This window comes from Lissotriton helveticus, chromosome 6 (assembly GCF_964261635.1).
Source record: "Lissotriton helveticus chromosome 6, aLisHel1.1, whole genome shotgun sequence".
Classification (NCBI taxonomy): domain Eukaryota; kingdom Metazoa; phylum Chordata; class Amphibia; order Caudata; family Salamandridae; genus Lissotriton; species Lissotriton helveticus.
In genome coordinates this window covers 479,569,657-479,582,609 of record NC_136067.1, presented here as the reverse complement: position 1 = coordinate 479,582,609, position 12,953 = coordinate 479,569,657, and positions in this window count along the sequence as shown.

Genomic DNA, 12,953 nt, shown 5'->3' with positions numbered 1-12,953 from the left:
AATGTGACAATCGCATGATGTGTGAATGTAAATCCGTCTACTTTGTTACCTGATGCCATGGATGTGGAGGTGAGAAATGAAGTTGATCATAAGTGCATGGATTTTCTTGAATATTGTACCAAACCAAGACCTGACATTAAAGATGAGCCATTGCCTGAATCTGATTATGTAATGTTTGTAGATGGTTCATGTTTGAGAACAGATGAGGGCGCTCTGAGTGCTTCATATGCTGTATGTACAGTGGCAGATGTTCTGGAAGCATCTTGTCTGAAAGGAATTCGTTCTGCTCAAATAGCAGAGTTAACTGCTTTGATTTGAGCACATGAACTAGGAAAAGAAATAAGAGTCACCATTGTGACTGACAGTTAGTATGGTTTTGGGGTTGTCCATGATTATGGTTAACTGTGGTCCCAAAGAGGTTATTTAACTTCTACAGGATCCCCCATCAGAAATGCTGAGTTTGTGAAAATGCTGATTGATGCAACTCAGTTACCTGAGAAAATTGCTGTTGTAAAATGTGCAGCTCACAAGAAAGGAGATTATTATGTCACCAGAGGCAACCGCTTTGTTGACTCTATTGCTAAATATTGCGGTAAAATTCTTGCATCCAGAAATCGGGACAGAAAAGCTGAACATGTTTCAAGTCCTTTAATGCTAACCACAGTAGTTGAGACTTGACAGGAAGTAAAACAGATGCAGGAAGAAGCAAGTGAGGAACAGAAGGACATTTGGTTAAAATCAGGATGTAGACAAACAGAAGAGGGTGACATTTGGGTTTATAAAGATGAAAGACCAGTAATGCCTGATAGCATGATCTCTAATATGGCCAGAATGTACTATGGTCAAGCCCATATTGGGAGGGATGCCTTGTTCAGGATTTTTAGCCAGACATTGTATAATCCCAAATTTAGAATGATCACTCAGAGCCTTTGTCAGCGATGTCTTGTTTGTCAGCAGTTGAACCCAAGAAGAAAAACAGTTGTATGTTTGGGAGCCATAAGACAGGAGGGAGGACCATTTACACAAATGCAATTGGATTTTGTCGAGTTGCCACCCTGTAATCGGCTTCGATATGTACTTGTGATCATTTGCCTATTTTCCCGGTGGGTGGAGTTCTTCCCTACCAGACGGAATGATGGAGTGACTGTTGCAAAACTATTGTTGAGAGAATTAATTCCGCGTTTTGGTTTCCCACTAACAATTGAGACTGACCGTGGAACACATTTTCACAACGAGTTAATGCAAATGATTTGTGAAGCACTGGACATTTATCAGAAATTACACTGGACTGAAATGGCCTGATGCTTTGCCACTTCTTTCTGATGACCCTAAGTAGCATATCTGATAAAAAGACAGGATTGAGTCCACATGAGTTTCTGATGGGAAGAGTAATGAGACAAGCATTTGTGCCATTTGATAAACTATTGACTATTAATGATTATATCATACTGGATTACTGCAAAAACCTGTCTGACGTGGTAACTTCTGTGCTCCATCAGGTGGGAACTGAGGGAAACTCGAAAGAGAAACATCCAGCTCATGATCTAGTCTCTGGAGATTGGGTTCGAATAAAGGTACACAGGAGAAAAAATTGCCTAGTTCCTCGTTGGCAGAAGCCCAGACAAGTCATTCTGGTTGGCACGACTGCAGTTAAATGTGCTGGTGTAAAGAGATGGGTACATGCCAGCCATACCATCCGTGTGCCTGAGCCTGAAAATCCACAGGGCGAAGCAGAAAGCACAACTGACTCAGATTCTGAAGGTTAATTAGATACAAATCCAGATACTGAAGCTTGATCTGTTCGTCTATATCTGGAAATATCAGATGCAAGCTCTGCGTCTGAAGGAGAAAGTGAAGTAATCAAAATACCAAATTCTGAAGATCGACCTGAAAGTCGAGATTTGGTAAGGTCTGATACCAGTGTGGACACTGACCAAAGTGAAGACAAACTGGTAGTCAGATAAGTACTGAAGGACAGTCTGAAAGCTCTGAAAGCAGGAACAGAAATCTTGAAACTGGTGAAAAGGAAATAACTCACGATAAGTATGAGCTTCCAAGTACCAGCTATGGAGAAGTTCTTAACAGAGTGAAAGAACTGACCAAAGAGAAAACAGATTCAGTGAAGAAAACAGACATTATAAGTTCACCATAAATGAAACTGGTGAGAAATCTGAAACTGAGACTGATGACAGTGAGGATGAAAATCAATTGAGGAGAAGCTCAAGAAAGAGAGCTTGGAGAGTGGAACGTAACCCTGTCGAACCTGAAACCAAGAAACCACGTAAAGGAGATAATTGGCCTAAGGAAAATGTTGGTCTGAGATTCAAACTGGTTAATAGAACAAAAATCCAAGAAGCTCAAGTAAATGAAATAACCCGTGAAAAGGAGTTGTTGGGAGAAAAGATAGAAACTGTGCAAAGGCCAAAAAGAGTAAGAAGACCAAATCAAAAATACAAGTCACCTAAATGGCCGTACCTTGCTTTGCCTCCAATAAGGGAAGTAAATAGCAGTCAACAACATTTGAATTATCAAAGTGGAGAAAAAGAAAGTGAGTGAACTGAAACTCAAAAGAGGGAAAAATGAGTACCTAAACTGAGAAACCAAAGAAAGGGAAAGGTGAAAGAACAAGATTGTTGAATTTATTGGTGGTAAGAACACTATTAAGTGCAAAAGAGATATGAAAGACACAATATAATGACAGGAACGATTGTGGAATGCGTTTACAAAAACAAATGGCTGCTAATGATGTAACAAGATCGAAATGTACTATTTTTAGGAAATAGTGTAGAATGTGGTTAATATATACAGGGCTATTAATGTTGGTATGGTTGATATTAGCTATTGTAATTCCTTTTAGGCCAAATTTTGAAAAAAGAAAGGCAAATGAGAGTATGAAAGAAAAGGTCTATGAGTCAAAGGGTAAAATAATGCATGTGTATAGACCTGAAGTACATCAAGATAATTTGATTAGTGATTACTCAAAGAATATATTTTCAAAGTTATTATCTGAATATGTGAGAACAATGGACACTAGTGATTACTGCGTCTGTGTGAAATTACCAGAATATGTATCAGAGGGACGTACCACCACCTTCCATTAACATATGGGGTTACATGTAGTGTGTTAGCTAGTTTGTTTTACAGAACAGGTAAATTAGAGTATTATTATTCCAATTCTGATGATGTTTTTGCAAAATTTGAAATTGTGGCTGAATTGAATAAAATCAAACCTGCAAAAGTTTTTGGAGAATATTTTTTGGGAAACACAAGAACTGACTCATGACTATGCGTTCAAAGACAATTTGACTTGTAAAATGAGAAATGAGGAGAAAGCCTTTTTGCATATGGTAGACGAAAGAAGGAATAAATACAAGAGGAAGGAAAAAGCAAATAAATCTAAATCTACAATGTGGACATTTGAGGATGATAATATAGAAGGACATAATGTAATTGTGGCTATAAATATAGATACACCATTATTAGGGAAATTATGTATTCGAAGAGACAATACTGTGTATGATAATTATTTTGTGGGAGCAAGTCAATGTGAAAATACATATATTCTAAAAGGGGGTTGGGGATTTAAAGGAGATGATGATCCAGTTTTCCCTCGCATATATTTCCTATATGGGAACAAAGCTTATTATAGATTGCCTGATCATTGGTGTGGGTCCTGTTATGTAGGTCTGGTCTTTCCTAAAACTTTCCATGAAGATAGAGGAACTAATGGAATTCATGAAATAGGTAAACCTTTAAGTGGTAGGAGAAAGGAAAGTGTAATAGAAATAATAGGTGATGTTTTTGGAGCATCAACACCAGCAGTGGGTATATCTTTTAATGCAAACAGAATTCGGAAATTGTCAACAATAGTAGATCATTTGTCAACAGATACTGCAGGGGGATTTCTAATGGTAAACTGTTAGACCTGGCATCCTTGGCATGGTTTCCCCCTATCTTTTTGCCTCTACCTCCTGTATTTTTGATGCTATGCTGGATTTAGTTTTTGTGGTTTAGATGCTTTGGGCACTTTGACACTGCTGATCAATGTCAAAGTGCAAGTGCTCCCTGTAAAAATTGTTATTGTGATTGGTTATCCATGATTGACATATCTGTATTACTGAGAAGTCCCTAGTAAAGTGTACCGAGAGTGCCAGGGCTGGTGATTCAAATGCTACTAGTGGGCCTGCAGCACTGATTGTGCCACCCAAATGAGTAGCCCTAAAATGGTGTCTCAGGCCTGCCACCGAAGTGCCTGTGTGCAGTCTGTGAACTGCCATGTCCTCCTGGTCAGTGTCCCCAATGACTAGGCCTAACCCATTCCTTTCCATGCACATTGGTCACCCCTATGGAAGGCCCAATGTACCCCCTTGGGCAGGGTGCAGTGTATGTGAAAGGTAGAGCATGTACTAGTGCAGGTGACATGCTCTGGTAGTGAATTACAGCCATTTTTGTTTTTCACTATTTTAAAGCTATCTTGCCCCAAAGGCTATCATGAGGAATGCTGGCTACAGTGGCTACCAGCATATCTCCCCATAGGAGCAAGATAGGACATAAAAGTCTGGTATCCCTGAACTCAGAATTTAATAACACATCTTTTAGGAAAGGTTGTTTTTAAATCCTGTGTTTGAGAACAGCACTTTTAGAAAGTGGAGTTCTCTTGTCTGACTTTTCTGTGTGCCTTGGCCTGTTTCCGTATTGACTGTCTGGTTTGTGAGTGACAGGGGCTGGGTGGCTCCCAGAGGCTGACCGGGCCATCCCTGGGCTGAATAGCTCCATCTACATCTAGAGTGGTGGGAGGGGATAGCACCTGGGCCTGAATAGGGCTGTGCCTGCCTTCCACAATGCTGGCTCCATCTCCTGCTGGGCGGCTGACAACCCTGCCCCTCACTCTGAAAGGAAAGGAGAAACCAGGAAAACAAAGGGCTCAAGGAACACCCAGAACTGGTTCAGACCGGGCTCAGAGCCCTCCTGCACAAAGGGAACAAAGACATTTAGGGGTATAAGTACAGGACGCCTGACTACAGAAAATTTGATCATCCTGGAACCAAGAAGGAACTTCTGCCAAGGAAAAAGCTGGAAGACTGAAGAAGGAAGACTGTCCTGCTTTTGTTTTGCTGGACTGACCTACAGTTGCTTTGCTGCCAAGGAGAGGGGAAGGACTTTGTTGTTGCTTTGTCCCTTTGCTTGAAGAGATCTCCAAGGGCCAGTTGTGAGCTGGCCTCCTGTTAAGAAGTCCCATGAACAAAATACCTTCACCCCCCAGCTTTCCCTGAACTCTGCTGAGAGAGTTCTGCCCTTCCTGAGTGCTGAATCCGACTGAGGGGCATCTGGAAGTTGTGGCCTGCTGTTTGGAAAGCTGGAGAACAAGAAACTAAGACTATCTGCAAATTTTCACACATCGCTCGCTTGCGGAGTGCATCCCCGTCAGTGCGAGGAAATTCCCGCCGCCACTGCAAGAACCGACGCATCCTTCGCTTGCGGAATGCAACGCTCCGGTGCGGGGAAAGTACCATCGCTGCGAGTCTCATCGCAGAGCCTGTCACCGCTGGGTGAGATCGCCGTACCGCTTGCTTGCGGACCGCATCATGTCGCTGCGAGCATCGTTGCAGACCCATCGCAACAAGGGGCCGCGAGAGGAGAAGATCAACGCTGCGCCACCCATCGCCGCCACACCAGAGATCGTCGCCGTCCCGAAAATCGTCACATCGTGCCTTTGCGAGACGCTCCCTACGGAACATACGCACCGGAATCCATACAAGTTATCGCCTCCCTCCCCATACAGACCGGATTCGTCGCAACATGCCCGCTGCGTCCAGCGGGGCTGTTGCATCGCCACTCCAGGGTCTCAGGAGTGACGCATCGCTTGTTTTCCACCGCACCAGCTACTGTTTTGGAACTTTGCCGCATCTAAAGGTACTGTTCGCTAAACATTACGCAACTGTGAACTATTCTAACGCAACCGTGAATTATTTTGTAGCAACCCTTAAGAACACTTTAAAAACCATATCTTGAACTGTGTATGTTGGATTTTTGTCATTTTGGTCTTGTTTAGTTTAGATTAAATTCCTTTATTGTTCTAAACTGGTGTGGAGTCAGTTTGTGGGTTTTCACTATTTTACTTTGAGTGTTGGTACAAATATTTCACACATTGCCTTTGATAAGCCTGTTTGCTCGTGTCAAGCTACCAAGGGGGTGAGCAGGGTTATCTAAAGACTGGTTCCTCCTTACCCTGACTAGAAGCAAGGGTCCCTATTTGGACAGTGGTACCTACCTCTGCCAACTGGAGACCCCCAGTTCTAACATAAACATAGAAATGGTGGCTATGAGAGCTATGGTGATGCAAAATAGCCTTGCTTTTGATATAATTTTGGCAAAAGAGGGAGGAGTCTGTGGAATTTTAAAGGTACAGCACTATTGTACCTAAATTCCTGATAAAATTAAAAAAAAATTGGAAGATATTTTACAAATCTTACAGAATTGCATAAAGAAATTATACCACTGAAGGTTGATGGTGTTCTTGAGAAAATTGGTAGAAGTTTTTCAGCCGTTAAGAAATGGTTTTATGAAATAGGTAGAGCAATAATAGGGAAGGTATTAATTCCAGTAACACTAATAATAGTGATATTTTTAGTCTTAAGATTAGGTTGTCAACTTCGAAAAAGAAGAAACCTTAAAAAATCTATAAAAAAGGAATTTGAAGAGAGACAAGAAAGAGAACGTGAAAAGGGAGACATTGAAATGCAGGAGTTTAAGGAGAAACTTTTTCAAGACAGAAAGAAAATTGAAGATACTAGAGTATAACTCATACTAATTGAAAGAATGTTTTGAAAACTTTATGGACATTGTTGGGTGTTATTTGGTGATAAATCACCAAAGGGGGGAGTTGATGCAGCGAGGGTGAAAACAAACATTTTTGTATACCCCTCGTAAAGTTTGCTTCCAATAACTGTAATATGCATTAATTGTGTGGTTTTAAAATTAACCAACGTAGAATAGAAACCATACACACAAATACACGTGGGATACTAATATGCTTGTGTTGGAAACTTAATCCATCAATTATGTGAAGTCGTCTTACTAGCATAGTGCGGAAATGCTACAATCTAATGAAAAGCTTTGCATGAATGCATTTTAAATGTATTATTGTGGCAGAGATGATGTAGAATGGTAAGAAAACGTTGCATAATTGTTGCTTAAAAAGCTAGGTAACCACTAACAGGGTAAATATAGAATGGAGGAGGTAAACAGAAGGGCTATACTTTGAAATCTAAAGATTAATTGTGTTTGTTTCTATAATAGTTCCCGTTATGGCCCATGTGGCCTAAATAAAAATGGAGGGTTTGCGAGTCTCCACGATAATGACTTTTACGCATGCACGACTATGCTCGAGAGATGTGCAAGCAGTCTGTGCCTGTGCAGCGTGGGTCAAGGTCAGCGTGGCCTGAAAAGCAGAATGGTGCGAGTCATGAGCCTGGGAAAGTTTGATGAATTGACAAGTTAAAGGACACGAATGAAAAAAATGTAATAATAAATAATCAGAACTTTTATTAAGATTAGAACTATGACATGGCGGAAATATGGACACCGAGGAGATGAGGTGATCTTCATCCACCCCTTGAATGGACCAATAAGAATCGAGCGTAGACCCTAAAAGTTTCAAATTTTAGATAAATAGGGAAAAGTGTATGAAAGAGGTCGTTTGGAGGAAAGAAAGGAGCGTGCTTTTGAATTTATTTTTCCCACCACGATATGCTGTCGGACTGATTGATTTTTCCATGGTGCAAAGACATTGAAATTTTCTTGACTTTGACTTTTGATGGGGACGGAGTCCTGATGGGAGGTGAACATCGAGAAAGAATAGAGAGGCTGTATTTGGGAACCATTCTACGCTAACTCTGATTTCCATTGCTGATATCCTTGGTAATGTGGGGAGTGTGTAAACTGTTTGAATTTAATCTTCTTTTACATTAGGTGAATTTAAATGTTTAATGATTTTTGAACTAAGTTTATATAAAATAAGGTCATGCTAGAAGAGTAAATCTTTAAATACAAATTTAATAAATGGAGAATTAAGCTGGTCTTGTTGTCCATTAGTTAACTTTTACTATCTGATGCATTGACCAAACAGTGGGGTGTTTTAATGTTTCTTGAGAGTAAACCATGGTAAGACCTAATAAACTGCAGATGTATATGGTGTATCAAATTTAGATTAAATAGATGAAGTAAGACACTCCATCAATCCAGCGTCTCCTCCTCTGTTTTTCATTGATCTTGGGAGCAGGGTGATTTGTGTGAATGAATGACTCGCGGTGTTATGGGCCCCACCGACGATTAAAGTGTGATAGCTCCTAGGATATATATAGTGATGGTTTGGAGGTTTTGTTTGGAGCAGCGCTGGATCATATGCCATTTTGAGCATGGACTCTTTTTGTTCGATCAGGTACAGCATTGCTTGCATTCTATGTAACCTACTATATTAACTCACTTAATTCTAACACGATTCTGATATCCTCTCTATTTCCACAGTGGTTATTTCGATTGTTCAGGACTTTTCTTCTTCAAAGGGCATTAACTTAGTTTTTATGTCGTCTTCCACTCACAGCATTTGAATCTACTAATGTATGCAGTCCTGGCACCTACCTCATTATGTTGTGCATGTTCTGCCTTTTTATATCATAACTTGGCATATGCTCTGTAGTGAGGTGATGGGGATATGATAAGGCGGACACCAAGGGTACTTAGATGAACAGGATACTTTATTACCGGAGAGCACCGGGGACAACCTTTCACCACTTCACTCACAGCTCTCTAAGATGGCCGCGCGTGCTCACAGCGTTCCCCGTCACTGCCCGTGACTGGAACACTAGAGCGCTACACGACATATCTTCCCCCATTGCAACAACCCAATACAAAGAACCTTAAAAACGTGGGTGGCTGCTGAGGGTGAATAGACAGTAGTGTAGGCAGGTGAGGGTGCATGGTATGGGAATAGGAAGGGAGTAAGAAGGGTGTTATACTTTCATTTCATACTCCTTGTACCTCCTCGGTAATACCACAACCCTGCCTGTGCGTGTTGTGGTAGGGCATGTTCTGGTTTCTCTAGTGTTGTCATGATGGTCACTACTTGACGTCGAGGATGTTTGACGCCCAGTGTCTGACCCTCCAGTACATTGGTCCTCTTGCATCATGTGTTGGTCTGCATCCTCCAGACCACTCTGTGAACTTGTGTTGTGAATCTCATGTTCCCTGGTGCTTGTGGTCCTGCGTCTCCGCTCTTCTATTTCTGGGGCCTGTTCTTCCTCGTCCAGACTCCAACTGTTGTTCTTCTGTGGTGGTCCCACGCCTGTCTTGTCCCATCTCAATATTCTGTTACACCTGGCCATTCTTTCCTGGGACCATACCTTTCCGTCGATTAATAGAGCAGATCTGGCATACATTTCCCTTACATGCAGTGGAGCACTGAATTTGCTGTCAACTTTTTCCCTTAGTTGTGCTAGCTTCACTCTTACCCTTTCCCCTTTCTCCAGTGACACTTCTTTGACTTTGTGTCGTTTGCTGTAGTGGTCCGTGTAAATCCTTTGTGCTTTTTCTAAATTGCTGTGCACTATAGCTGGCGACCAACTGCTTCGTAAGGTGAGCTGCATCCATGCCGTGTTGTCTCTCTTGAACGGGTCTCTACCCCGCAGTATCTTAAATGGACTATATGTAGTCGGAGTAATGCGGTACGCCAACACTGTGCATCTGAGTTCCGACTCCCAATTCTTCCCAGTGCTGATGGCTGCTTGCACCGATACCATGATCACACAGTTAAACGTTTCTGCTAAACTGTTCCCCTCTGGATGATACACCGGGGTATGCTTGGTTGCGATGCCATTCCATTACATGAATGCGTTCCAATTATTAGACATGAACTGTGGGCCATTATTACACGTGATGACCTTTGATATGCCTTTTCTGAGGAAGGTGGCTGTGAGAAAGGCTAAGACCGTGTCCATGTCTGCAGTTTCACATAGGTCAACCTCTAGCCACTTGGAATACCAGTCTATGAGGACAATGACATACTTGGGAACACTCTGTGCATTTAGAATAGGGCCCAGAATGTCCACTGACACTTCTTCCCATGGATTGATTGGGTTGATGAAATTTTAAACAGAGGACGTAGCATTGTTTGTGCTTTGTCGGCGTTTTTACACTGTTTGCAGGCCCTGACGTGCTTTTCGACCTGGTTGTCCATTGCTGGCCATCAATTCTCCTGTTTGATTCTCTGCTTCATTTTGACGATCCCAAGATGACCTTCATCTAAGATCGCAAGCAGGCAGTCCACTAGTTGCCTTGAAGGGACTACCTTGTCTCCCCGTAGAAGGAATTTGGCATTGTCTCCCACAGATATTTCTTCTCGGCCCTCCCAGAATTTATGGAGTTCAGTGTCCAGGTGATTCTTCTCCGACCACCCCATCATGACAAATGTTTTGATGGTCGTGAGACACGTGTCATTTTCATATGCCGCTTTCTAGTCTTGTGCACCTATTGCTGCCTCCTTTTTTTCCTCAAAGGCTTTCATGTAATCGTCCCATTCTGTGCGCTCCGGTGCCTCTTCCATCGCTGCTGCTCTGCTGAGGTAGTCTGCGACTTTGTTCTTGGTGCCTGGTAGGTATTCTAAGTCATACACGAAATCTAGCAGTCGGAGCATAAGTATTGCGATACATGGAGTGGTACTGGCATATCAGCTGGAAGTTAGTACTTTGACCAATGGCTTGTGGTCTGTTCGGAGGAGAAATCTGGAACCCCATAGGAACTGACATAATTTTTCCATCCCCCAGATCGCTGCTAACATCTCTTTTTCAATGACACTAAACTTTTCCTCGTTGGAGGCGAGGGAGCGATAAGCGAAGCTAACCGTTGTTACTTCGCCCTCCTTGGATCTCTGCATCAGAACTGCTCCGAGTCCTCTGTCACTCGCGTCGGTGGTGAGAATGAATTATGCCATTTGGTCATTCCCATGTAGAGGCACTGCCGCGCGAACGTCGTCTTTTATTCATTGTAATTCCTCGTGGGCTTCTCCCAGCCATGCAAAAGCATTCTTTTCCTTTAGTATCTGGCATAGGTGGTGTGTCTTGGTGGCGAAATGTGGTACGAACTTGGTATAAAATTCCGCCATTCCCAGGAAGGAGCGGTTGGCCCATTTGGGCACAATTCCTTTGTTGCTTATTTTATGGCCCAGGTATGTGACCGAGTGTAGGCCGAATTTGCATTTGTCCCATTCTGCTGTGAGACCGTTTTGTGCCAATATGTGTAACACTGTGGCCAGCTTGGCGTCTTTGTCTGATTTAGTCTTTCCCATTATTAGAATGTCATCCTGGAAGTATTCCACCCCGTGGTGTCCTTGAAGAGCTTGTGCATCAACTTCTGAAAAACTGCTGCAGCGGGTGCCAATCCGAAGGTCATCCTCCGGAACCTATAGCACCCAAGAGGGAGTGATAAAGGATGTGAGTTTCTTGCAGGTGGGTGTAGCGCAATCTCGCGGTACGCCGAGGTGAGGTCTATGGTGGAGAACCATTTAATGTCTTTGGTCTGGGCCAACATTTAATTTATTTTTGGCAACTGGAATTTGTCTACTATTATATTTTTATTGAGTTCTCGCAAGTCTATGCAGAGGCGCGTTTTTCAGTTAGGTTTACCGGCTACTACTAATGGCGCTAGTCATTCTGCGCTCTCGATTATTTATTATTTTCTTTTTTGGTTATAAAGGATGTAATGGGAGCACAGATGTTTGTGTTTGTGAATCATGCAATACATTGTACTAATAGGAGAATTATTTTCACACAGCCCTCCAGATTAACTTCTGAGATCCATTAACAAGGAGGATGAGTACATAACTGTAGGTACAGGTTGTATCATTCTAAACAGTTATTCTTTTCACTGATTTGTCTGGTGTATTATTTAGTTTGCACTATTATCAACAGTAGCAACAAGTTAAGAGCAGTGGCCCTGATGAAAGCCAAGGGACGATTTGCCCGCTAGGCAGAAACATGTTGGCCCATATTGTGACAGTTATTTGTTTGACACTGTCTTTTGCGCTGTTCTCGTTTTTTAATTAGGGGATATGCCTTGTGTTCTATTAAAATAATTTGTTAAGACATATCACCCTATTTTATCTCACCATATAGCACCCAGTGACATAGTGCAATCACAAGTCAGTTGGGCCAAGACAATTGGCTGATAGACCTCCTAGGTTCTTTGTGTATCCTTTTGCAGCCTTGAAAAAGTCTCTCTGAAGAATCATGTGTCAGTTGCCTTTCTTTATTGGATGTTACGTCTTTTACACAAGAACTGTGAATACAATTGGGAAGAATAAATACGACCAACACAACTTTTGATTTTGGAGTACTTTATTACTAGCCAAACGCCATAACCATTGGACTTCTTTGTGTGTTTTGGTACTTTTTTTATTAGTTTGCCAACCTGGGACCTTTTCAGTGTTGGCTATTTCACCCTAGGTGGCAGGATGTACATCATTGGCGGCTCGCTGAGGGAGGGCTGTGGGGCGGTGCGGCGGGGTGTGACAGGGGCAGGGTGGGGGGTAGTGGAGTCCGACACACGACGGCCAGGAGTGAGGTAAGTAGTTAAATACCTAAAACTATTTACCTTGCGCGCGCTGCATCACCGAGTTGGTGATTACAGGGGGGGATGAAGCCATATACTGAGAAAGTGGTATAACAACCACGATTAAAGTAATGACAATGTCAACAAGGTCAAGAAGATGTGGAATGCTGGGACCCCAAGGGACCACCCAAGGTGAGTAGATGGGAACCCCATGGCGGAGAACATGTGTAGTGTGGGAACACAACTGCGTGCTCCATACAAATCTACGTGTAAGTCGCTGTTGGATTTTTAAAGATTAAGGACCCTTATCAGTAGACCCTAGAGAAACCCAGTGGAAGACCGAAGGTTGA